Source organism: Talpa occidentalis, unplaced genomic scaffold, assembly GCF_014898055.3.
Source record: "Talpa occidentalis isolate TD23 unplaced genomic scaffold, MPIMG_talOcc4v2.1 talOcc4.5, whole genome shotgun sequence".
Taxonomy (NCBI): Eukaryota; Metazoa; Chordata; class Mammalia; order Eulipotyphla; family Talpidae; genus Talpa; species Talpa occidentalis.
This window is the reverse complement of record NW_023604861.1, coordinates 75,393,198-75,421,187: the sequence shown is the minus strand read 5'-3', so window position 1 is coordinate 75,421,187 and position 27,990 is coordinate 75,393,198. Positions and strand designations below refer to the sequence as shown.

Genomic DNA, 27,990 nt, shown 5'->3' with positions numbered 1-27,990 from the left:
AAGGCTTGACTGGGGCTAGAGAAGCTGCTTCTCTGTGATGATCACAGAGCTATGATGTTGGCAGAGGCCTCAGTTCCTTGCTGGCTACTGGTAGGATTTATTCCTGGCCATACCAACTGTCCATGAGCTGCTTGAGTATCTTCATAACACAGCAGCTGGCTTCCCCCAGAGTGAGTGACCAAGAGAAAGAGCAAGGAGGAGGCCATAATGCCTTTTATGACAGTCTCAGAAGTCATAAGTCAGTCCTGTCACATGCTATTCTTTAAGCCAGGCAGCTCATACTCAAAGGTAAGTAGGCTCTACTTCCTGAACAGCAAGTATCAACAAACTTGTGATATATGTTTAAACTACCAGACGAGTAAAGAAACCTCTAGTCTCGCTGAGAATCAAATTTCTTCTTATATCAGATTGTTTTGCAGTGTTTGGGACCCCAGAGGGTAAGGTCCCCTGGCCGCCTTCAACAAATCACTAAACTAAACAATGTCTCAATTTTTTCATTGGTTACTGGGAATAAAAATAGTACCTACTTCAAAAGATTGTTGCAGTAGAATTAAGTGAAAGGCTAGATCAAAAAATTCTAGAAAAATTAACAGTAATAATGGTGATCCCACCCCCAAGTTAGAATCCCCATTTCCATTAACTAGAAGAGTATATTAATGGATTATAAATCCACAAATGAATCAAGAAGTGATTATTTATTGAGTTTATTTGTGGAACAGGTGCTACAGGGCAGGCAGATACGAAAGTTAAAATCAGACTCTATCTTTGGTAGATATATTGTTTCATTGAGAAGAAAAGATTTATATGCACGAGACAGGAATGCTTAGCCATCCAGTGACATTCCTCTCTGTAGAGCACAGAGGAGTCCCTGCCTTGAGTGTAATTTTGAAGGTTCAGATTCAGGCCTGGGAGAGTAAATAAAATTTTAAGGTGAAAGGGATGCTGAAGTCTGAAGGGAAACTACAGAAAGCTTTTTAAGGACAAACAAAGGAAAAATAAAAAGAATTTATGCAGTCAAGAGTTCACAGAAAAAGGAAGGACTTAATGAAAAAGAAAAATAATGCAGGAAGTTTTTCTGAAGGAAGAACTGGTTTGGGCTGTGGTAATCCCTGAAGGAAAGCTTTCTCATATTTTTCAACCTATTTACTGAAACAGAAAGATCCTGTTAACCTACCAGGGGCAAGGAAAGTGTCTGTTAGGGTTCTGTAAACCAGCACAGAGTAGCCATGGAAGACACTTTAAAAAAAAAAATACTTACTGAAAAACCAGTTCTTTAATTCAGATTTTACATTAAAATTTTTGCTGGCAAGCACTCCCCAGAACTGGTTCCCGGCAGTCCTGCTTTTCTACTCATCTGCTATTGTGGGAGGTCAAAATTTCCAGGAGCTACTTGATTCTATTATGCAGCTGAAGCACTCTCAGATTCTCAGCTGACCCCCAAGGCAATTTCACATGGTTGAGGGAAGAAGAGAGAGGCATCTCCAGTCTAGTCTCAAAGTCCATCTCGAGTGTGGAGGCCATGGGAACTAAGGCTGATCATATACTCCTGGGGCCTCATCTCTTTCCCTCCTCTCCTCTCTGAAGTCTGTTGATGGCAACTAGCCTCAGTTGTTTATAGTTTATAGCCCAAGACACTTTGACGCAGGTAAGTCACTTGCTTACTCACTTACCTTTCTATTAAGTTATAATGAAACAAGTCTCAGACCAAATTCTGCCCCCCATGTAGACGTGAATTAAACACTCATGAGGATTTGGGCATAGGACATTTCCTACAACCTGCTCTGTCAGTTCCATGAAATCCCACTCTCGTTCTTTTAAGTAACCCAGCCATTGCCTGGCATGAGTGGTCCACTGGAGGCAGAGGTGACAGCATTCTAGAGGCAGGCTTTTGTTATCTTTGTTGACGGTCAGTACCAGAAATCCCCTAAAGCTGGAGACAGGAGTGGCTCAGGACAAAGTGGCAAGCACTGTCCTTGCAGGTGTATGCTAAACCCTGTTCAGGTAAATGTGGAGAGTGCCTGTAAAATATTTTAGTTTATTCACATATCTTCACTATCTTTAATTTTGTCAGCGAGTGCCCTTTTTGTTATCATTCCTCATGTAATTACCAAACCACTAATTTCACCAAATAAAACTCAAATAGTGCCTACTATGGATCAACATACAGATTACTCAAGCACTTTTAGGGACTGCTTCAGCAGGTGGCCTCTCTGCTATAATGCTAGCTGACATCCCTGGAGTGTAAAGTGGCCCCTGGAATTGAAGCTTAATCTCTAACCAGCAAGTGCACAGGAGTATACCATCAATACTGCAGTATTTTCAGTAAATTATAGACATCAAGACACTTGCTTTGACCTGGGAGGGGGGAAAAACCCATTATTTTCATAAGTTACAATGGAATCCTAGTTGATAATAAGAACAGTGGCCCCAGGCTCTGTTCTATGGCTATTTATCAGTCACTCTTTTCTGTTTGGAGAGATGATTCATATAAGAGATGACTTAATGAGATGACAGAAGTTGGATGAGATATGATTAAAGTTGGTGAGATGGTAGAGGGGACTCCAGATTCCTAAGCATTACAATAGAGGGAAATCCTTCTTACTTGAAAAAGGTTATTTTAATACCAGGAGAAGGAAATGTTATTTCATCTGGTTCTCATAGAAATAGTTGCCTCCAAAAGTAGTTTGGGGTATAAACAAAAAAATAATAATTCTGGGCTAAATCAAAGGTCATAAAATGACAACCCACAAAACAATGTTTTATTTGGCCTTAAGAATATTGCAAAATGAATGAATGTGATTTCTAGGACATAAAAATCTGCATTTCCAGCTTCTCTTGAAAAAAAGAAATCACAAGATTTGGCAACACTAGGTCTGTGCTCCCTGCTGATATCAGCAGCTGAAATTGAAGAACCACCTAACAGGCATTTCCTTTCCACCTTGTGACAGTCCTTACTCTGCCCTATCATTCCCAGCTCTGAGGGCCATTTGGAATCTTGGTTACACTGCTGCATTTTTTTTCAAAGATTTATTTATTATGCATACAAGAGCTGGGGGGTACAGGCCAGAGGTGTGGAGGGGTGAGAGGATTCACCAGAGACAGAGCGGGGAACAGAACAGGCAGATCTACCGAAATACACTGCTGAGGGGAGCAGGGGGCCCGGGGAGCCAACTCATGCTGCAGTGGCTACAGACAGCTTCACAGGCTGTGTCTTAACCCTTGCGCCACCAGGAAGGCCCCTGTATTTCTTATAGTAGAAATATGAGAAATGTGAACTATTTCTCATATCTGAAGCAGCATTTCAGCATCATAGTTAAGAGTATGGGCCCTAGAGGTAAGACAGTCCAGTTCTTAATCTGGTTCTTTTACTTTCTACTTATTTGACTTTGGGGAAATTGTTTAACCTCTCTAAGGCTAGGCTCCCTTATCTGTAACATGAGAATAATACTGGTATCTACTTCTTAGGGCTGTTGTGAGGATTCAAATGCTTAGGGAAGTTTCAAATAAGTGCCTCTGGGATGGCTGCATGTCCCATCCAGCCCACCTCAATTTTTTTACCCTCTTGGCCCCATCTAGGCATTGAGTTCATGATCTTTGGTTCAAATGAATATGTGGGCATCATTTAGGAATGGATACTGAGCATGACTGGGGAAGACCCTCCTCCACTTCAAAAATCATTTCATGGAGCACCCCTTAACTATCTGTACCAGCTGAATCTTGAATGTAAGTAATAGGCGAAGATGTGAGGGAGGATCATGGAACTGAATTTCTATCCAAACATTGCCTTGCAATAAGATGATATTCCTGCCTCATTAGACTCGATCAAAAGAAATAATGTCTTCATGAAAACACAAATCACAAAATGGGAGAAGATATTCACAATCCATATAGCTGCTGAGGACTGGTATTCAAAATAATATTGGATATTGAAACTAATACAAAGAATTTCTATAAAATGCAAAAAGATAACCAGCCCACTAGAAAATGGGCAGAGATGAATAGGCAACTCACAAAGAAACAGGTATGACCAATAAATATAGGAAAAGATACTCAATTCCATCGTAATCTAGCAAATGAAAGTTACAGCCACAATGAAGTATCATTTTATTCTAATTGTACTGGCAAAAATGTCACAGTCTGGTGGTGGTGGTGGTAGACTGTAATTGCTGGTAGAGGATAGAATGACATAGCCACTTTGAAGAACACTTTGGGAAAACTGCTTATCTGAGGTACTAGCCCTTCCATCATGGGAATCAACCCAGTAAAGACCTGGCTGAGAAACAGGCATAAAACTGTTTATGGCCCCATTGCTCGTAATAGCCAAAACTGGTAATAATCTAAATGTTTATCAGCAGAAGAACATATCACATATTCAAACAATAAGTCACAATATCAATCAACAAGAATGATTTGCAAAATATATTAGATACAGAAAGCAAGTTGCATAAGAAAACACACAACATGAAGCCCCATATATAAAAGAGCATGCAAAGCAGCACTGCAAATTGCTTGGAAGTACATGTATTAAAAATGCATGGGAGCAAGAAATACCAAATTTAAGATATTGATTGCCTCTGAAAGGGAGAGGGAAATGAGATCTGAGATCTCATTTCAGCTGTATTGGGGCTTCAGCCGTATTGAACTGCTTTATTTCTTGAGTTGTTAATACCTGGTTCGAGTATCTAATTGGTCATTATATCTTTTTGTATATGTTAAATATTGCAAAAAAAATTTAAAATACACTTATTCATTTCTTATAGTCTTTTTGTATTTCAGAGTTAATTAAAACTTTTCCCAGACTGTATTAGTTTTCTGTTGCTGTTTTAGCAAATTACCAGAAATGTAGTGGCAAACAAATTTATATATCAGTTCAGGCCCTTTTCTCCATTTTTTCAAAGCCAGGAGCACAGCATCTTCAAATCTCCCCCACTTCTGTCACATCTCTGAATCTGATCCTCCTGTCTCCCTCTTATAAGGACCCTCATAAGATTATACTGGTTGATTCAGATAATCCAGGATATTCCTCTCATTCCAAATTTCCTAATCATACCTGCAAAGTCCCTTTTGTCATGTAAAGTAACATTCCCAGGTTTTGGGGATTAGAACATGGTCACTTTGGGGTGGGGGCATTTTCTGCATGCCACATGGACCTTAAACCTTTTGCAGGCTTAATGCAATGACTACTGTGCCAGTGGAAAACCACTGGCCTGCTTAGCTCTTGGTATCTGGGTTAGATTCCCTGCCCTGGTTGAGATCCAGATGGCTACAAAGCTGTTAAAAGGTAAATCCCCTGGGAGAAAAGAAAATCAAAGGCTGGCCATTCCCAAGATGAAGAATGGATCCAGAACTATGGAGAGAGTAGTCCCAAACTGGACAAATTAGATCTCAAAATTTCCTCAGAGCAGCTAAACCGATAGCTCTAGAATATAAATCTGATGATGTTCCACCCCGTGTTAACTCCCTTGGCATTAGAATAAAGAACAAAGTCCTTATAATAGTCCTAAAAGAGTGTTTCTCAACCCCAACGGTATTGATATTTGGGGCTGGATAATTCTTTGTTGTGGAGGCTGTGCTATGCATTGGGGGATGTTTAATAGCATCTGTGGCCACTACCCACTAGATGCCAGTCTCTCTCTTTCACACACACACACACACACACACACACACTTATGCTTATGACAATCAAATTATGACAACCTTGCCAAGTGTCTATGGGTTCACAATCACCCTAGATTGAGAACTGCTGTCCTCAAAGATCCTACAGGATGGGGCTCTGCCCATCTCCCCACCCTCTTCTCTCCTCTTTAGCTCCCTAAAGAGCATCTCCCACATAACACAGCAGTGGCCCCTCTGGTCACTGTATTCTACATGCACTGTTCCCTCTTTCTGGAACTTTCCTCCCCATGACCCCCACCTGGCAAACTCCTTTCTGTCTCAGTTAAAGTGTCTCCTTCTCAAGCACCCTGTGCTGCCTCCTTAAACCCTTTCATGCCTATCATTATCTGTCTGCCTTCTCCATCAGAATGCCACCTTCCAGAGGGGAGGGCCTGTAACTCTCTTGTCTACCCACAGAGCCCACAGATGAGTGTCCACATGAACTGAATTATCTCACGGCTGGCAGGCATTATTGGTCTAACCCGTCCCATCTTCCGGTTGCCAGAACAGAAATCAACCATGAGGCCAGGTAAATCCCCAAGGAAAATAAGAGATTAATTGTCTGCTCTTTGTTTTGTCTGGACTATGTTGGCCCCAAAAAAGGTTAAACAGTAACCAGGGAAGTGAGGGCAATGAACTGATAATTCCTACGGCTACATATCAGGAATCCTTTGCCCTAGAGAGTCCGTTAAATTATGCCTTCCCTGGGGGAGAAAGGGTACCATGAGTTGGCACCAGCTGCCAGCACTCCTCGGGAAGCAAGCCAAGCAGTGGTTATCTTGCAGACGAGAACAGTCCAGCAGGGAGAAGGCTGTCCCCATCAGCTCTGATACAACAGACCATTCAGGACAGCCCTCCCAAATAAGAGATGCCTAGACCCTGGCCAGTTGCCCTTTGTCCCAACCTGGGGCACCTAAATGCAGGCAAGGCAAAGATATAATACACCACCGAAACTTGGCCCAAACTCACAAAATGATCAATGCTTAGCCTGATTCAAAAGTTGTAACTGAGACTCTGAAATGGAATGAAGAGTCTCGGGACAATCCTGAAAGGATGAAGCTCAGGCCCCGGTGGAAAGAGACAGAATATCCCAGGACAGAAAGCCAGTCCTCTCTCTCTGCCCAGATTCAGGTTCCTCCCCATTTCTCAGTCTCCTCAAGTCAGTCTAAGTCAACCATGTTACCAAATCCACACATTCCTGGTATTAATATGTTCCTTTAGATATATATATGCCTTTATGTGTAACAAAAAAAGTTACTTTTTGATTATGTAAATAGTGTATGGTCATTGCAAAAAAAATTTTCAAACAACACAAAGAAAAATAAGAAAGATAAAAATCATAGTGAGGGCCTACCCTGGTGGCACAGCGGTTGAGCACTGAGCTGTGAAGCTGCCCGCAGCCTGTGTAGCACAGTTCCATCCCCGGCCTCCGGCAAGGGTCTCACATGGCGCACAGACCTCTCCTGCCTCGCCCGCTGCTCCCCTCAGCAGTGTACTTCGTCAGTCTGCCTGTTCTGCTCCCTGCTCTGGCTCTGGTGAATTCTCTCACCCTCCCACCTTCTGACTGTACCCAGTGCTTGTATAAATAAATAAATAAATCTTTTTTTTTTAAAAAAAAAATCACAGTGAGACAGCATCAGCATCTTGGAGATTCTCCTTTTCCACAACTCTAACCAAATGTGCACATAAATGTGATTTTACACATTTAAGGCAAACTTCTTTGGGCAAGAAGGAAGAAGAAAGGAAACTTTCTTTTTGCATCATTAATAGTTAATTTCCATCACTTGCCAGAATAAAAGGCAACTGAAAAAAAAATAGAATAGAAACAAAACAATATGTTAAATATCTAGCCAGATATAGCTCCCAAGGTTCTAAAAACTAAGGCTCATTCTCTAGGAGCTGAAAGGGGAAATTAGCAAGTAATAGAGCTTGACCTGTTAAACCAAAGGGAGACTTTCTCCCAGATATAATTAGGACTGAAGAGAATTCAGGGGGGGAAAAAATCCCTCTCCTGTTATCTGTTCAGCCTCCATGCAGTAACTTGAACTGGTTGGTTGGTGCCCTCAAGTGCCTCCCACATTCAATGGAGAAGGCTGGAGGCAGAACCCACAAATACCAGAACCTGTAAGATCTGCTTAAGAGAGTATGGAGGGGAAAGGCCCGTGTGCACCAGCCCCTTGCCCCCAGAAACCTCAGGGAATTATAAAACATCTCACAGCACCTCGGGGCCATCAGTCCCGTCTTCCCTTCTCCCCAGTTCCAGACAACCCTCCTTCCCCCATCCTAGAACTGACAAGACTCTTTTCCCTCCTTCTCCACAGGCTCTTTTATTTCAGGAACCAACATTCTTGGGCAGGAGACACAAAGTCTCCTGTGTCAGGATCAGAGAAGCCCTTCTGCTGCAGGCTGCGTCCCCTGTCATCACAGACAAACTTTAAAGACAAAAACTGGGATAACACATTGCATTGCATATAACTGACAGAAGATTGGTATCCAGTATCTGTGGGGATAGGGGGAAGACTTAAAAAGAACATAAGAAAAATAGGGCCTCCCCGGTGGCGCAGTGGTTGAACACTGGGTTGTGAAGCTGCCCGCAGCCTCTGTGGCGCCGGTTCGATCCCCGGCTGCTCCCCGGTCACCAGAGGAGGGTCCCACATGGCGCGCAGACCTCTCCTGCCGCCCGCTGCTCCCCTCAGCAGTGTACTTCGGTCCTTCTGCCTGCTCTGCTCCCCGCTCTGGCTCTGGTGAATTCTCTCACCCTCCCGCGCTTCTGACTGTGCCCAGTGCTTGTATAAATAAATAAATAAATCTTAAAAAAAAAAAAGAACATAAGAAAAATAGACAAAAGACTGAATAGGAAGAGCACAGAAAAGGAAATATAAATAGCCCATAAACATATAAGAAGATGTTCAACAGCACTACTATCCAGGGAAATGTATGTTAAAATTACAATGAAACGCCCATTCACATCTGACAACTCCAAGTGGTAGGGAAAGAATTGAGGCAATAAGAATTCTCAACCTGATGTGGGAATGTGAATTAGAACAGTGCTTAGGGGAGGCAGCTGGGACTGTCTAGTAAGGTTGACGACATGTGTAGCCCCTTGACCGGAGTTTTTTATCCTTGATTCTTCTAAGCTCCCTCTCTGAATCCTTTCCTTCAGTGGCTTTCCATTGCCTTTGTGATGACTCCAACGTACCTTGCAGTTTCTAGCCCACTCTGCCCTATGTTTTTAAAGCTCTTCCAGTAAAATTAACTGCATTGTGGGATGTTAAATTAGGGTGAGGTGTCACTGGAGGATAATTTGATTTAATATCTTTACATTTCAGATGAGAATACTGAGGCTCCTGAGGGTGAATGTCTACGAAGAATACCCTGAGAAACAAAGAATTGGAGGAGACCCCATTTTTCCAGGTCCCCGATCAGGGATTTTACCCGGCACATCTCTCCCTAGACTGACATATCACAGGTTGGATTATGGGGGCACCAAGAACCCAAGCCACTTGGCTCCCTTCATACCTCTCTATTTGACACAGACAAAGAGTGACAGCCTCCATTTGTCACAGAGTAACAATGTGCCAGGGAGCTGGAGAGGAAAGTACATTCTGTGCCTGCAGCTCGCCGATCCTCAGCACTCTATCCCGGAACTGGGATGCCCTTGTGTTCACCTTGTCAAGAGGGAGCAGCCAGATCTCTCTTTTACTGTAATTGGGTTAGTCTTGTGGGTTTGCCCTCCTCCCAGCTGTCAAAAGAGATTATACAGAAATGGACTGCTGCATCCACCACAGTCCAGGTGCAGGCTGAGGCCAAAGTAGGAGGAAATTTCCAAATGTATTCATTAATCACCCTAAGTACCAGGTTGCTGCTGGCTGCAATGCTTTCTTCCGACTGCAATCACTTTTGCTCCAACTGGAGCTCAAAGGTCGCCATGCGAGCTGCAGTGCCGTCAGCAGAGGCTTGGGTGCAAACAAAGGGCAGGTGTGTGAAGGTCTGTACTGACCCTGCAAGACTCCCCACACCGGAGGGGGTGTGATATTAAATAGCAAATGAAAAAACATATGATAAGCAGGAAACCACAGAAGAAACAGGCTTTTCTCCTGCTTTTTGAACACGGAGCTCTGTATTTTCATTTTGCACTGAACCCCACAAATGATCTAGCCAGCCCTGCCTCTCAACCCAACAGTATCTTATTCCATGCAGGCTGCTGTAACAAGATAGGACAGACGGGGCGGCTTATGAAGAGTAGAAATTTGTATCTCACAGTTCTGGATGCTGGAGTCCAAGTTCAGGGTGCCAAAAGGGTGGCCTCACTCCAGGTGTGCAGGCTTCCCATCTTCCTCATTAAAAGCAGGTAGGAAGCTCTCTGCAGCCTCTTTTATAAGAATGCTAATTTCATCGTGAGGACTCCACCCTTATGATTTAAGCACTTCTCAAAGGCTCCACCACTTAATATCACCACCTCTGGGGGTTAGGGTTTCAACCATTGAGATTAGAGGCAAGGAGGGCCTTGAGTGTTCAAACCACAGCAAGCCCTTTGTAAACTCAAATAGGTGAGAGTGGAGCATCTGTTTACTCAGAACCACACAGGAGTTTATAGAAGTGGAGCTGCTTTAACTAGATTGAGAAGATGTGGTATATAGACACAATGGAATACTATTCAGCAATCAAAAAAGGTAAACTCATGCCATTTGCAGCAACGTGGATGGAGCTAGGAGGAATTGTGCTGAGTGAAATAAGTCAGAAGGAAAAGGAAAAATATCGGATGGTTTCACTTATAGGAGGAATACAGGGGAGCCAAATAAGACATCAGTGTAAAAAAATAATAACAGTACAAAACACAACAGAACAAAAACAGACAATTATAAACAGAGACTATAAGGACAGGAAGGACACAGTGCAGGTTTCCTGATCCAGGAAACCGGGTAAAGAAGGAGTCCTAGAGAGTCCTCAGTGGGTTTTGCAGGCTTTTTATTTACATTTATCATGTTGTAGGGGGCAGGAAGGACCACAGTGCAGGTTCTCTGATCCCATGCAGACCGGGTAAAGGAGGAGTCAGAGTCCTCAGTGGTTTTTTGCAAGTCTTTCATTGGGGTTCCCCAGGCATATGGCAGGCAGGGGTGCTGGCTGGGGGGCTGGGAGGCCTGCCAGCCCCCAGCAAGTCTTCACTCTATCTGGACTCTCTGGCATTCGTTCTGCTGCTTCTCGGCTTCTGCTTCAGCTTCTTGGCTTCTGCTGCTGCTGGCATCCCCATAACACCGCCCTTAAAACACAGTCTTAGCCCAGGTGAATCCCATCTACCTATGCCCACACCCTATTCCAGGTGTCCGCCATCAGGCATGCATTCAGAAACTCAAGGATCCATCATCTATCCTGATGGCAGGAGGGCAGAAAAGCCTGACATTTTTCCTTACCCTACACAGGTGTATGGCAGGCAGGGGTGCTGGGGGGCTGGGGGGCCGTGAGGCTGGCAGTCCTCCCAGCCCCCAGCAAATCCTCACTCTATCTGGGCTCTCTGGCCTTCTCTCTGCTTCTCTCCTTCTCTTGGCTTCTCTGCTTCTGCTGGCGTCTCCATGACATCGCCCTTGAAAGCCCAGTCTCAGCCCAGGTGAATCCCATCTACATCTGCCCACACCCTACTCCAGGTGCCCGCCATCAGGCATGCATTCAGGACCGCAAGGATCCATCATCTATCCTGATGGCGGGAGGGCAGAAAAGCCTGATACTTTTTACCTTACCCTACAGAGACATACTGCAGGGGAGGAGGGAGAGGGATCTGAGGGAGGTTGGGAGGGAGGAGCACAGGGGACTGTGGTGATGGTGCACAGCTGCATTGGTGAAGGAAATTCTATGGAGACTACACCTGAGGGGGGGGAAGAAAATATTGTTTAAAAATGAACAATGATGTAAAAAATAAATTAAAAAAAATTTAAAAATGAAGTGGAGCTGCTTTGGTGAGATCAGCATCAGGCTCTGGAGCCCAGTCCATTAGGCTTCCTGCGTCTACACCGGAGGGTGTCTATGGAGCCGTATGTGTAAAGACTTCTGATAGTTCATCCAGTGATTCTCAAATGTTAGTGATCAAAAAACCACCTAGAGTGAGTGTAGGGTAAATGATTGTCAGGCTTTCCCGCCCTCCCGCCATCAGTATTGATGATGGATCCCTGCAGTCCTGAATGCATGCCTGATGGCGGGCCCCAGAGCAGTTGTGGGCATATGTCGGTGGGTACACCTGGGCTGAGAGACTGAGCTTGTAAGGGCAGCATCACGGGACGCCAGAGGAATGGAACGAGCAGCAGAGAGACTACCAGAAGGAGAAACAGCAGAGAAGCAGAGGCCACGAGAGAATGCCGGAGAGCCCAGAAAGAGCAAAGACTTTCTGGGGGGCCTACCAGTCTCCCAGCCCCCTGGCACCCCTGCCTGCCATGTGCCTGGAGTAAAAGCCTGAAAAAGCCACCGAAGGCTCCAGGACTCTCCTTCACCTGTCTGCTTGGATCATAGAGATCCTGCCCTGAGCCCTTCCTGCACTACTATGTGCTAGAAATGCAAATTCTCAGGCCCAGACCTAGATTCAGTAGGTCTCAGATGGAGTCTGAGATTTTGCACTTGTAACCTGTTCCAGGAGATACAGAGGCTGCAGGTCTATGCTTGCTTCCACACTTCGAAGGTCACTGGTAACCCCTAATTTCACAGGCAAGGCACAAACCAGTTCAGGACAGGCACCATAAAACCCAAATCACCACATGGCAGCATCACGTTCCCATCGCCCCAGCATGCCCTCAAGGACTTTGAGGAAGGAGGGTATGAGTTTGGCCTATGTTCTGAGTTTTTCCACAAATGCTTGTTGAGCAAATGAGGATTCTAACACCTGAGAAAACCCCTCTTCAGGTCTCCCTCTGACCTCCAAGGTAAAGCAAAGGAACACTGGGGAGTAAAAAGATCACCCTACATCTACTTTGAGCACCCAGTTTCCTTGATAATGGCCAATATTCATTAAGCACTTACCAGAGTTTAGGTAATTTAACCAAAGTCATCCAACCAGTGTGCAGAGATAGGATTTGAACACATGCACTCTGGCTCCATAGCCTAAACTCCTCACTACTCTGCCATAAAAAACAAACAAAACTAAGTTAGGAACCAAGGACTCAGTTCTGGCTCCCTATCCCCTATTCTTCAAACCTCCCCACTTTTATTGTCCAGCTCAAGCCCAGCTCCCTTTGAAGATTCCCCTCAGATGTGGTAGCTCATTTGCCCTCCACAGGCAACTGTCTGGGTCTGAGCCCACTCACCTGGCTCTCAGCCAGAGTTTCTTATGCGGGCAGAGCTGAACTTGGAGTAGATAGGAGGAACTCCTGGCCTTAACTTCTGGGTAGAGGGCCTTGCTATGCCCTTCTCTAGACATGTCCTCTTTGTTGGGGCAGATGAGGATGAGGGGGGAGGATGCTAGGACTTGAAGCCTTTCTTCTAGAATATTCTGAGTACCCTGAAGCCTGGCTATCATTGCACATATTGTTTTAAGTCTTGCCCAGGGCTTGTGTAGAATTACCCCTGGCCCATCCTCCCAAAGGCAACATTGCTCTCATGGGTAGCAACAGCTGAGAGGTGCACCTCTCTAGACCTAAAGGGTATCGAGGAGTAGGGAGTGGGGGTTACCGAACTGATATGAAAGTTGGAGTATCTGTAGAGGTAAACATGAGGTCCCTCAAGAGTTAAGATGAAGAGGGAGTGGGGAAAATTATGAATAGATCACTATGAGGGAAGGGGTGGGTAGGGCTGAAAACCAACTATTCCAGCAGTGCCGTTAGGTTCATTTTCTATTGTTGTATTACACATTACTGCAAACTCCATAACTTGAGACAATATAAATTTATTATCTCACAGTTTCTGTGAGTTAGGAGGCTAGGCAAGGTTTAACTGGGTCCTCTATTCCAGGGTCTTGCACAAGGTATTATTGAGGCCTGGGGTCTCATCTGAAAACTTGACCAGGGAAGGATCTGCTGCTAAGCTCATGAAGCTGTTGGCAGAATTCCTGTTCCTCCAGCAGTGTTGGACTGCAGGCCTCCATTCCTTGCTGGCTGTTGACTAGAGGCTACTCTCATTTACTTGTCATATAAGCTTTTTCAAGACAGCAACTTGCTTCACCAAAGCCAGGAAAGGAGAGATTCTACTAGCATGACAGAAGCCACCATTTTTTTAAATTTTATTTTTCTATTCCCCATACAATTGCAACCCCCTTATTTTGACCCCTTCCCCTCCTTTCCCCGCCCCCCTCCATAGTGTGTCTCTGGTTCATAGTTGTTTGTTGATTTTGATTTTTTCTTTCAGAAGCCACCATTTTATATAACCCAATCATGGAGTGACATCCCATTACCTTTGCCACATTCTATTGTTAAGAAGCAAGTCATGGGTCTCACCAATCTCCAGAGGAGAGGATCACAAGAGGTGGGGATTACTGCCTGCCATAGCCATATCCAAGCACAGAATTCCAAGGAATAGAGGAAGTTCCATGTTAAGACTTGGCCTTGTCAGGTCATTGTGAAATATTTATTAAGTGAGAAAACTAGAAAATATTTTAGTCAACAGTTTGTTGGCTTCAGTCACAGCTTCTAAGTATTTAGATAAGTTTATGGATCTACTCTACTGATAGGGGCCTTTATGTGGGCCTCTACTGATACCTTATCCTGGTCCCATAAATGTTAGGGTAGGCCAGCTTCTAGAGACATGTTCTGCAGCCACATCAGACAGGTAGAGCCTTGTCAACAGAATACTTTCTGCACATTTTTTGCCCCCTACTTGATGTAGCACAGAGTCCATTGTGTGGAAGGTAATCAGTTAAGTTTGTCTGGCTATTCAATGCCAGTGCCAGCTCCAGTGGCAGACCTCCCCCACTGACTGCCATGAGGCATCTGGGCGATTTTGAAGCCTCAGCTCTCAGGCTTCCTCTTGAGTAAAAGAAGAGGATCATCACATGGCGAAGGAAGTAAAAAGAGTAAAAAGCCCACTCATCATTGAGACGAAGATGACTCCTTCTGGTGGAGTAAAAGCTCTTCTTTTACTTTCATTATAAAAAAAAATGAATATGGCTGATATTTTTAAAAAGAAATAAATAATAGAATCATAATTCCACCACCATTGGCTGTCCCTTTGTGTGTGTGTGTGTGTTTTATATCTTTCCCAGGAAATATTTTCTATGCGTTTTTTTTTTTTAATTTGTGTGGTTTGACAGCTTTTAAAAATAATACAGTATCTTCAATTATATATCTACATTTTCAGGTTAGTATGTGGTTTTTTATATATTAAAGAGGTAGAATTTTTTAAAAATAGATTCACGATAAAAAATACACACATTGCGACCAGCTTTTCTTAGAGATAAATTTTTTTCTTATCTTTATATACCAGTGGTTTTCAACCTCGATTGAATGTTAGAATTATCTAAGTAGTTTTTAAAACTCCCTGATGCCCCTACCAACTGCCCTCGGTGATTAAATTAGACTCTCTGGGGCTGGGACCCAGGTATCAGGGATTTTTTAAACTTCTTTATGTTCAACCAACGTTGCATACCATGAGTTTCTTCAGAAAGTTTCTTCAGAAAGGAAATGGACAAGGAATATAATAATTCCATCGTTGCCTGTAACAGAAAATTAGGGTGACCAACTGTCCTGGTTTTCTAGGAACAGAGGGGTTTCCCAGGAATTGAGATTCAGAGCTGAAGCAGGTATGAGACACACACGCCATAAAGAATATTCACAGACACAGCTGAAGGAATAGTGGATTAAGAGCAGAATGGAAATTTCCCTCTACCTCTGGATCCTTCTCAGTCTGATTGAACAATCAGATTAGCATCAGATAGATTAGGGGAAAAAACAAATTTAATTCTATTCACCTGGAGAATCTACGCGGCTGTGGCTCTAAGCCAATGGGGGCAAACGAGGGTTTTCATTTACTGAGCTAAGGAATAAGGACAGGGGGCAGGAGCTTCAAGAAGAGAGAAGGGGCCTCACATACAAGGAGAGGGTGACTCATTCCTCAAAGATCAGACACTCTAATTATGGTTATGCTGCCATAACTTTCTCCAGTAGAAAATTTATTTCTGGTAAAAATCCCAATCCTGGATTAGACCCCAATGTTCATTCTTCTAGGTAGTTAAAGGAGTGGTACAAATTTTTTCATGAGCCTTCAGGGTTTTGACTGACTTCAACTCAAAACAATCCACAAGCCAAAATGACACATTTTAGGAATTTTTGTTCTGAACATCTTGGAGAGATCTATCCTTCAACACCGTTCTCAAATCATCATTTAATGAAACTAAAATTAATGACAGAACCAGAAAATAAAAAGACCTTGTACATGTATAACTTTCCCTTAACACATGATTCAAAGAGGAAAAAGAAAAGATAAAGAAGGAACTGAGGTGTACCTAATGCTAATAAAAGCTATAATAAATACATGTTATATAATGTATAATAATTAAACACATCATAAAATAATTAAGCACATAATATAAAATAAAACTATATAATTATGTGTATGTGTACATAAACCATAGGATATAGCTAAAACAGTTCTAAAGGGAAAAATATTTAAAAATATGTCTTAGGCTAAAGATGTCTGACGTCTCTCCAAGGAGTGTGCTTGCTTTATGAACCACGCATTGCTTTGTATGCCTGAAGTACTTGAAATGCAAATTTGGAGAGATTTTGCCATGCTAAATGCTTGACTGGATTAAGTACCTAATTAGGATGATTTTCAACAGGTTGCAATAAGTATGCAATCAGTGTTTTGGTCTGGGAAGCTGTTTGGTTCATCGTGAAAAAAACTGGTGCTAATTTATCTCTACCGCCGTGTCTGTTTTAGCCCACCAGCACTACATCCAGCCAGGAGAGGATGTCATAATGTTCACAGCATCGTTATTCATAATAGTCAAAAAGTAGAAAAAACCCAAACATCTGTCAGCTTATGAACATAAATGAAATGTGTTATACAATGGATTATTATTAGGTAATAAAACGGAATTAAGTACTAATGCAACAAGTTATCTCTATGATGCCATTTACTAAAATGAAAGCATTATGCTAAATGAAAGAAACAAATAATGAAAGAATACATGTATGACTCCACTTACATGAAATATTTGGACTAGGAAAATCTATAGAGGCAGAAGGTAGATTAGTGGTTGCCTAGAACTCGGAAATGGGGAGTAGCTGTTAATGCGTATGCAGTTCCTTTTTTTTCATGGTGACTGCTGCACAACTTTGTGAATATATCAAAAAACAGTGAATTGTATACTTTTAATGAGCTAACTGTACAGTGCATAAATTATATCTAAATGATGTTATTTTTTTTTAAAAAAACTACACTAAGATAGCATATTTTTAACTATTAAGAAATTCCCCATTGGTGTCCAAATCAAAGATTAACCACAAAGGGCCACCTCATCCTCACACCCAAGGCAAGACCAGACTGTATACCTTCTGTGAAGCGTCCCAGTTTTAGAAAAGCAAATATTTTCTTCTTCTTTTGAGACTTTCCTCATTAACAAACATTCTCCCAATTGCTAACCTACATAATTTTAGTTGTTGGGTGCATTTTGTCCTAGATGATATTCAGACATAGGGTGTTCCTTACAGAGATTGGTTAGATTTTGTAAACCAGACAATCATAAAAGTATCAAAATTATGGGTTTGAAAGACTGGCATTAAGTATTTGAGTTTTGATAGTCAGTGAAGCACATCATAGTTTGGTCTGTCATAGCTGATCTGTTTTGTGAGTCAGGATATGCTTGACAAGTTGTGATTTCTGTGTCGGTGCTCAGTCCTGAGCACTCACCTGGTTCCTGGTAGGAGCTCAATAAATATTAGTTGAATGACAAAAAAAATCAATAGATTGCTGGCAGGTGGGCAAAAATAATACAACTCCTTTTGGTTATAATTTGGCAAAATCTACAAAAATTACAAAAGTGAAACCTTTCACTTCTAGGAATTTTTTTTTTCACTTCTAGGAATTAATTCTACAGATCTTGCACATGTGCAATATGCTGCCCGATATAAAGTTATCCATCACGATCACTAAAGACCAGAAGTCTCAATATTTTATCAGACTGCTTAAACTATGGTACAGACATACAAAGGAATAAAATAAAGATGTAAACATGAATGAGAGAGTTCTCATAATACGGAATATCCCTGATACATGTTCACTCAGCTCCAGCTACAACGGGCTCCCTTGTTCCTGAATTGAGCACTCTCCCTGCCGTCCCAAGGCCCCCACCCTCTCCTCCCCCTCACCACCTTAGGGAGGGATGATTCTGCCTTGATGACCACTATGAGTGGCTCACGCCCTCACTTTCTTTAGGTCTTAATTAGCCAGGCTTTCACTGATCCCCTTTGTAAAATAGCAACAAAATTACACACACACACACCCCTTACCTTCTATCTTGCTTTTTCCATAGCTCTCACCACTTATTACTATATATTTACTAGTTTATTTCCCACAAAAACATAGGCTTAGTGAGGGCAAAGAATGTTATCTGTCTTGTTCACTACCAAATGCCAAACAACTAAAAGAGTGCTTGGCACATAGTAGGTGCTTAGTAACTATTTATTTGATTACTTTTTAAAAGATTTATTTTATTTATGCATTCAAGAACTGGGATGTAGGGCCAGAGAGCGAGTGGGGGGGGGGGGCGGCGGTGTGAGAGGATTCACCAGAAACAATGGGGAGCAGAACCAGCATATCTACTGAAAAATACACTGCTGAAGGGAGCAGTGGGCAATACAGGAGAGGTCTACTGCGCCATGTGGGTTGCTCCCTGGCAGGGATAGAACTCATGCTACAGCATGAGTTGATAGCTTGATAGCTTGATAGCGCTGACTTTAACCCCTGCACCACCAAGGAGGCCCCGCAAATATTTGTTGAGTCAATGGTTATATTAAGTGCAAAAAGCAAGATTCAGGGCAATGATTTTAATATGCTTCCATTTATGCTTTATTTTTAAAAGAATATTTTAAAAAGTAAATACTTCTATGCACACAAACTATGTTTAAAAGATTACAGAACAAACAGGGTATGATGCTTGCCTGCAAGGGGAACTTAGTGCCTGGGAGTCCGACTGGGAGCATGGCTTTTCTTTAAATTCTATTTGTAGATGCTTAGCTATACAACAATTTTACTTTAGAAGTAAAAAGGAAAGCTCTAGTGTCATTTGTTTATAGTTCCATAGTATTCTGTTGTGTGGATATACTATAAGTCATTTCATCATTTCATTCAATGGACAATTTATTTCCAAACTAGCATTACACATAAGTGAGTGTGGATATTTACTTTTTACATAACAATTCGGACGTGAATGACCCCCTATCTCTAGTTAACTATCTCTGCAGCTGAAAATGTAAACTATACCCTGGATTAAAGTTTCCTGCAGGATTCGGTGGCTAGAAGTGGGCCGCCTCAGCAAGTAGAAGGTCCAGGGAAAGGGAGAGTGTAATTATCTTCATTTAACAGCTTTATATTATCACTTACAAATTAGCCCAATCCCTGACCACGTGGACATTTACAAACCTACCAAGCTACCTTACAAAAAGAATAAAACAAACAAATAAGCTTCTAGCAAAATCTGAAGACAGTTCAGTACTCCTAATTCACACAATGGAAAAAAAAGGTGTGTACTGGAAATTAACAGTCTTGGTGCTACTAATTCCCCTCACCAGTCTCCATCACCTCTGGCTGCCGATGTAATAGATCTTACTTGGTGGTGGTTCCTGCAGGTACAAGGAGCACTGGGCTTACTGTGAATTCACAAGCTGGGTTGGAAGGGAACAGCAAAGAGAAAAGCAGCTGCCTTGATTTCCAGAGAGACGCCTGCACGGGACTCAGGGAACGGTGGCCAAGTTGACTCCAGGGGCTGAGGGAAGGGGGCCCAGCATGGGAAGGGGACATCGGGCCACTTCCCCCAGGGGGTTGCCCTGCAAGAGTCAGGGAGGTCATGTTGATGCTCAGCGTGTCTTTTTCTCCAGACCCACAATAGGTCCAGAGTGTCCCAGAAGACGCAAGACTCTGACAAGGCAACAGCTTCCTAGAATGTCTCCACCCTGTGCTCCCAACTCTGAAAACACAGTCTGAGAAAAAGTCTGACTGGCATATTTTCACTGTCCCTAAGTCAGAGGCCACCTACATTCTGATTCTTTGGATCTGTAATTAACCTTATTTTGTAAAATTTAAGAAATTGGATTCATTTGGCCTGTTCAAATCGGAAATTTGATGAGAATAATTTTTGCCTATTTTTACAGTTTACCAGTAATTAAAAGTTTATTAACTAAAGAATTTGTGAAGTTCCCTGTTCATAATTTTTATAAATACCTGCTCAATAGACGATTGCTCACTTTTGGTGTTTGTGGTTTTTATAATTTGAAGATAGCCTTTGTGAATACCTTTCCTTTTTCATTTTTCTTTTCTGAGCTCCAGTGTCATTTTCGAAATTGATTGCAACTTGTACTCATTTTCAAATTAAAGTTATTTTTCTTCTAAAACAGTCGAACATTATTATCATTACAAAGCAAAATACCAAAAATAATAAATAAAAAAATGTTACATGAAAAGTAACCTTACTAATTTGTTTAGTTTTTAATTAAATTTTGTAAAATTGTTTTAGAAAAATCCTTCACAATTCTGAAGTTTTCATGCCCTTGTAAAGTATACGCAAAGAATCTCTTGCAACTTCCAATATCTCAGAACTATACTTATGCAAATATAAGGGAAATATGATTTAATAGAGCAAAATGTTCCTCAAACGCTGTGATTTATTGTTACGTGATGGTCCCCAACACACACCTCCCAGGTACTGCTCCTTTGCAATAGGACTTCTGCTGTGCTTGCATGAAGAGAGAGGGTCTTTTTCCCCACTCCCCATCCACAACCCTTCGATCTAGTGTTCTATTAATACAAAGTTTCATTGGTTAAGAGAATGACACAGAAGTGATGCCATGCAACTCCCACTCCCAAGGCTAGGTCTTAAAGTCTTGTAACTTTTGCTCTTTTGGAACATTTCTGCCATTATATGAGAAAGCCACACTAGCGTAGAGGAGGAAAGGCCCTTTGGAGGACGAGGCATCCCAGCACAAGAGCCAGCAAAACCACCAAATATGTGAGTGAAACCATCTTCCACCATCGAGATCCGGATGAGCTGATTGCAGCTGCATAAATAACCAGTAGAGATCAACACAAAAAATTGCCCAGCTATGCCCAGCCCAGCATTGTGGGCAAATGAACTGTTGTTTTAAGGGCATCAAGTTTCAGTGTGGGATGTTAATGCAGCAATAGATAACTGACAGAAACCTTGTGCAACCGTTGTAAATACTGAGCTAATTTGTGAATGCCTCCAGAAGCACAAATTACAACTGTAGAAGGATATGGACGTTGGCACTGCTGAGAAATACAGTATTTGGTTATGCCCAGACCTACCGAATTCATGCTGAGAGTAGGGATATGAAAATTAACTTGTCTTTTCTTTTATCTACACATATGATCCAATTAAAAAATAGTTCCCCTCTGAAGCAGTTACTGCCTCCCGGGTCAGCAGGGGCACAACCCCCACACCTTCAGAGCATTTGGACTCAGCAGTCCTTTGTTTTAAAAACATAGGAGGAAAGTGGAAGCGTAGTCTTCGTCGTGAGCATTTGTGTTGAGGGTTGCAGGCCACACTGTGTCAGCGCATTTAGCTTTTTGTGTCAGTGACATGCCTGGCAAACTAAAGTATAGGCACCCAAGACAGAGGTGCCCATGACCTAACCCAGTTTGAAGAAATGGCTGAAGCTTTGTTTTGGGGATCTGCCTACGAACTGTAACTAAGGGAAATTGGTCATGGCTGTTGAAATTTTAAATCTTCCTGTCTCTTGATGCATCAAGTCAACTTTAGGGAAAAACATCCCATTGAAATAAAGGGGCTAATATATTAGAGGAACTGAGCAAAAATATTTCACCAACAGTTTAAAGTAGGAAAAAGTGGAAACAATTTAAACATCACTAATAAGGGAATGGTTATGGAAACTGGGGCCCATACGTATTAGTAAAAATTATGAGGGCCCCCTTGGTGGCGCAAGGGGTTGGGACACAACCTATGAGGCTGTCGGCAGCCTCTGCAGCATGAGTTCGATCCCCAGCCAGGGAGAAGCCCACATGGCGCAGCAGACCTCTCCTGACTCCCCTGCTGCTCCCCTCAGCAGTGTGTTTCCGTCGATCTGCCTGTTCTGTTCCCCACTTTGTCTCTGGTGGGTCTTCTCACCCTCCGCACCTCTGGCCTGTACTCCAGTTCTTGTATGCATAATAAATAAATGTTTAAAAAAATTATGAAACTGTTGAAAAGATCATTCTATCCATTCACTTAGAGAGATTATTCATTCTCCCAATCGTTAAATATTCACCAACCATCAATTCTGAACCTGGCAGTGTTCCAAGTTCTGGGGCTATAGCAGGGAACAAGACAGGGTTTGTTGTTCAAAGAATTCACATCTTAATGGAGAAGGACCATAAACAAATACCTATGTAGAGTGTGGAGAGTGGTGAGTGCTATCCAGAATAATGAAGGTGGCTGGGGCATGCTATCTGGAAGGAAGTGAAAGAAGTAGCTTCATGGCTGTCAGGGGCAGCCTAGAAACAGCAGGACAAACCAAGGAGGCCAGGATGGCAGGCGGCAGGAGTGGGAGGTAAGGTCAGAAAGGAGAGTAGTAGGACTGGGGCGGGGGTGGGGGGTGACTGGGGCCCCTACTGAGGACTTGGGATCTTCCTCTGCATTGATGGGAACCCCACCAGGGTGTTTTGAGCCAAGAGCAAGATGATCTGACTTAGGTTTCTAAAGGACCCCTCTGGCGGTTGTGAGGACAAACTGAAGGGGCAAGGGTGGAAGCAGAAGGCAGTGAAGAGGCTGCTGCAGTGAAAGACAGACCGAGGTGGGGGCAGCAAGGTGGGGAAAGTGCTGGATTCTGGATAGGTTTGGGGGTGAGTGTGTGGGGTGGGGGAGGATTAGGACCTGCCTAAGGTGGGGGGAAGTGCTAGATTCTGGATCGGTTTGGGGGTGAGTGTGTGTGGGGGGAGGATTAGGACCTGCCCGTGCCGTAATGGATTGGATGTGTGGTGTGAGCAAGGAGCCAAGCGACCATTTAGTGCTCATGAGAAAATCCAGTTTTGGAGTCATGAGATCGTACAGCCTGCTCTCACTTCTGCTCAAATAACAACAAATAAAACACACTTTCCTCCTTGTGCAATGATCTCTGTGTAGGTGTTATGTGAGTGTTTTAGCTTCCTACGGCTGCCCTGCCAAATACCAGAGACTGGGTGGCTCACATAATAGAAACGGATTTTCTCACAGTTCTGGAGGGCGGCAGTACAAGGCGATTCTGAGACCTCTGTCCCTGCAGTGCAGACTCCGCTGTCTCTCTGGGCCACCTATCACCTTCCTTAACCTCTTTTACCTCCTTATGGGCTGTGCCTCCAAATACAGTCACACCCGGGGAGAAGAGCTTAGGGCTTCAAACTTCGAGTGGGGGAGACAATTCAGTTCCTAACAAGGAGAATAGAGAGCTGTGAAAGGCGACCCACACGCAGCTAACACTGATCACCCCAGGACTGTGGGTCAGCCAAGGTGTTTATTTATTCCCCTTTCGTTTCTTTGGTTACAGTGAGCATATGTGAATTAAATATTTTGACAAGGTAAATTTGATAACGATGTTAAGAGAGGGGAGAGGGAAAACTGCCAACTTGATCAGAACTCACCCCTCGTAATCCGAAGGCTGCCACTAGCCTCCGACTCTCAGTTCCCTGTCCCTGGTTCACTCCAGGCGTTGGCGGGGTAGCAGGGATGCCCAGACAAGCTCAGCATTTGGCGAGGGGGTTAGGGGCCTAGGGAGGAAGGAAATGGGCCTGCTGGGAAATCTATGCGAGTCCGGTCAGGACCCCCGCCCCAGCGCTGGCAGGCAACTGGAGGGAGAGGGTCTGTGACGGGGGTCACTGGAGGAAGAACCTACTGACTTCCAGCTGCTGAGGTCAGATCCTGCCACCCGAACACATAGGAAGTTCAGAGCTGGGCTGCATCTAGATTCCTGCCAATGCCTTCGATATCATCCCTCACCTGCCCCCCATCATTCCTTGGTCCGCTCAACCTCTGATATCGTCGTTTGCCCCTTTAGAAATGAGGGGGTGTGTGTCTTGCACTTCTCCCTCCCAGTATACAGTGGAACTTGCTTCAACACTCACAGGCTACTGAACCCCAACTCTGCCCCTGGTGTGCTTGGAGACCCTGGGCAATGCGCTTGACCCCACTCATCCTCAGCAGACTTTCAGTGGAGATAGGAGGATCTTCTTGGAGAGGTGTGACGAGCATTCAGTGAAAGAATGTAGACATTTCTTCCTCTACTGAATGGAACTTTCCCTGTTAACACACTTCATCAGCAGGAACATCATCACCACCTCCTAATAGAAACTGCCATGTGGGGGGCACTTAAATGGAGCACCCCACACTGTGAGGTTCTCTGGACCTCACAGACACTGGGATCCATTCCAGTTTTCTACAGCTAGAGAAAACTAAGGATCAGAGAAGAGAGGTAATGTGTCTAAGATCATGCTGCTTAGGAGGAGAGGAGCTGGGGTTCAGGCCCCCCTCCTCAGTTCTTTCACCCCACTATGCAACCCTCACGGAGCTCCCCACTTGCTTCCATTTATATGAAACTACGTAGAAAAACAGTCCGCTGGGTAAACGCAAGGTATTGGTGTTTCTTTCTCTAACAGTTCATCCCAGATGGCTCATGAACTCAGCAGATCCCTGCTTCACACCCATCGCTCAGGCTGACAGCCTAGCCGCCCACATGGTGGGTGAAGGCCTGTGCAGATTTTTGCTTCTGTGTTCCAGGTGAGAGTGAAGACACTCCACGGTGAGGAGGGCTGGAGGCCGCCAGGCAGAGGCTGAGCCTCATCCACATGCTGTTTGTAAATCTGTCACTTATCAGGCCTTGGTGGCACAGCTATAACAGAAAGACAGAACCTGTCACAGCTTGGGGGCCCTTCCAACTATAGAGATTTGTGATCCTACAGAAAAACGGCCTCGGGCTTCCTCATCTGGGACTAGAGGTCTCATGGAGAGGCCTTGAGCTTTGTGGCTTCTAAAGAGTTCACCACAAAACCCCAGAGGTCATAAATCCCCTTGGGGACGCCTCAAACCAAGCTCATGGTCTGGTCCTGTCTCCCTCTTCCCGCTCTTCTTTTACTTCTCCTTCTGTTCCTCATATTTCAGCCAGAAGATCTCTTCTACTGCAGGGACTCTGCACACTCTGTCCCTCTAACAGGAACACCCTTTTCTCACTCTCAGAGTGCCGGGCTGGAGCCTGGTCATTCTTTAAGATCCCACCTTCATAGTGAAGAGATCCAGAAAATACCACTGCAAAGAAGGTGTTTTTCTTGAACTCCCCCATCTGCCTAAAAGCAGAACCTCCCAGAAGAATTCCACTGTAATAAGTCCCCTCACTGAGACTTTGCAACCAAGAGAGAGCAACTCTTATCACTAAGAGGAGAAATTGAAAGGGGCAAGAAATCACCAAAACAGACATTGTCATAAACTTCCATGGTTCCCATCTAGTCTCTTAAGGGCCCATTTATCATCCCTAAAAGTTATTTGTTTTCCCGTAAGCGCTTTTCTTCCCCTTTCCTTCCCCTATTATAATGATATATAAGTTTCAAATTCTAATGGCTTGAGCCACATTTTTCTGTGAACTCCCACATATATGCATGAATAAAATTCTGTCTTTTGCCACTTAAATTCACAGGTCCCCAACAAATTAAGCAGAGAGGATAGAAGTTTTACTTCTCTCACACTTGTTACCACCTTGCACAGGTCTTCCCCAACCATTGTAATCTCAATTAGGCCTCTTTTTTCATCCTCCCCACCCCATAGCACTTGTCATCACCTACTATGAGCTTATTTATCCGCTTACTAGATTGGTGTCCATTAGAATGTAAGCTGCAAGGCAGCAGGGGACAGTATCTACCTCATTCATCACTGAATACTCAAGGCCTAGCATGACACTTGGCATATAGTAGGAGTTCATTAAATACTTGGTGGATGAATGGATGAAGAATTCCATAGCTCAGATATTTATCATTGAGTCTTTAGTTCATCTTGGTTCATCACTCACTTGTTGAGAACTTATTAGACACCCTGATGGTGATCAGTGCCAAAAACATCTCCTCTCCTTGAGGAGCTTGTGGGAGAATGAACGGCCATGCTGAGCCCTTTGAAGGGCAAATATGGGAAAGAAAACATAATTCTTCCCTTAAAAAGTTACCTGATCTGGTTTTTGTTGAGTCTCATCAGCTCTTTGCAGATTTTTGTGACCAGTCCTTTATCATTAGTGTTGTGTGCAAAAATTTTCTCCCAGTTGGTGGGGTTTCTCTTTGTTTTTGTTATTGTCTCTTTTGCTGTGCAGAAGCTCTTTAATTTGATGTAGTCCCAGCTGTTTATCTTTGCCTTCACTATCACTGCTTTGGGCGATGTGTCTGTAAAGATGTCTTTGAGGTGCATGTCATGTAGTGTTTCGCCTATATTTCCTTCTATGTATTTTATAGTTTCAGGTCTTATGTCTAGTTCTTTAATCCATTTTGAGTTGGTTTTTGTGCATGGTGTGAGGTAGTAGTCAAGCTTCATTCTTTTGCATGTAGCGACCCAGTTTCCCCAGCACCATTTATTGTACAAACTTTCTTTGCTCCAGTGCATATTCTTTGCTCCTTTGTCAAAGATTAGTTGACCATAAATCTGTGGGTTTATTTCAGAATTTTCTATTTGGGTCCATTGGTCTGTGTGAGACTCAACAAAAACAAAGAAAATAATCCAGTCAAAAAATGGGCAGAAAAGCTAAAAAGAAACTTCACCAAAGAGGAAATGCAAATGGCCAACAGGCATATGAAAAAATGTTCAACATCACTTGTCATCAGGGAAATGCAAATCAAAACTACCATGAGATACCATCTTACACCAGTGAGAATGGCACATATTAAAAAAACTAGCAACAACAAATGTTGGCGAGGTTGTGGAGAAAAAGGAACTCTCCTGCACTGCTGGTGGGAGTGCAAACTGGTCCAACCACTATGGAGAGCTGTGTGGAGACTTCTTGACCTACTAAACATAGAGCTTCCATATGATCCAGCCATTCCACTCCTAGGGACTTACTCAAAGGACACAGAAACCGTAATTCCAAAGGGCACCTGCACCCCTATGTTTATAGCAGCACTATTTACAATAGCTAAGCTATGGAAACAACCCAAATGCCCAAAAATAGATGACTGGATCAAGAAGATGTTGTACATATATACAATGGAATATTACTCAGCAATCACAAAAGATAAACACATGCAGTTTGCAGCAACATGGAGCTAGAAGGGATCATGCTCAGCAAAATAAGTCAGAAAGAAAAAAGAAAAATACCGATGGTCTCACTCATAGCAGGAATTTAGAAAACCTAAATGAGAGAACTCATTTAGAGACCTAAATGAGGAAAAAGACTAATCAATACAAAGTAAAAATCAAAATCAACAAGCAACTATACCAGCGACATACTACGGGGGTGGGGGGGTGGGGGGACAGGGAGAGGAAGGACTAGTGTCAAAATAAGGGGGGGTGCAATTGTATGGGGAATATAACCATAATGAAAATGCATACATTGTGCAAAGATGAAAAAAGATGTAAGAATTATATAAAATAAAATATTAAAAAAATAAAAGTTACCTGATCTGGGAGGCAGGGAGGAGATAAACAAAACATGGAAAGGAACTTGGAAGCCAACATAACTACAAGTACAATTATTTAGTATACAATTAAAACAGTGATTGTTAAACTATTCTCTTGGCCTTTGTTTAGGGAATAATTCACGTCATTCTGCTAATTGCATTGGATGGAGCTTCTGCTACTTCTACTTCATTTATACACACAAGCCTAAGGAGAGCCCATCCCGTGGGCTCACAGACCCACTGACAGGATTGCTGGTCCCCTCTTGGCTGCTCCTCAAATGGCAGGCCTAGCACGTAGGTATACTCACATTAAGTCCTTCATTCTCCACTACCCCATCCCACCCCAAGTAAATAGATAATACAATACAGAGTTTATTGAAATGATTTCAGTACACCCTGAACCCAAGAGAAACTGAATTGTCAGACCAGGCCTAGTGTTCCAGAAAATATTCTCAGTTCTCCAGATTCCCAAGTCCAACCTTCCAAATTCTTTTTCCAAGTAAGACCTGAAGTCCCAGGTACTGGCTGGTCCTAGGGAAAGCTCCTGAGTCAGGTGTCCACACCTTGCTTTAATCA

The 27,990-nt window shown here is 43.3% G+C and overlaps 1 long non-coding RNA gene across 4 annotated transcripts; it reads left to right on the top strand.

The window, feature by feature from the left end:
- Nucleotides 1-4: 4 nt before the first annotated feature.
- Nucleotides 5-13,992, top strand: LOC119259836 (uncharacterized). Of its 4 annotated transcripts, XR_008554206.1 has the most exons (5): nucleotides 5-288; nucleotides 3,577-3,723; nucleotides 6,073-6,184; nucleotides 8,985-9,069; nucleotides 13,978-13,992. It is a non-coding gene; the product is annotated as an uncharacterized LOC119259836 (long non-coding RNA). The 4 variants fall into 4 exon arrangements; XR_005128579.2 differs by lacking the exon at nucleotides 13,978-13,992 and having other exon boundaries at nucleotides 8,985-9,625; XR_005128580.2 differs by lacking the exons at nucleotides 5-288; nucleotides 13,978-13,992 and adding an exon at nucleotides 308-437 and having other exon boundaries at nucleotides 8,985-9,625.
- Nucleotides 13,993-27,990: the final 13,998 nt, after the last annotated feature.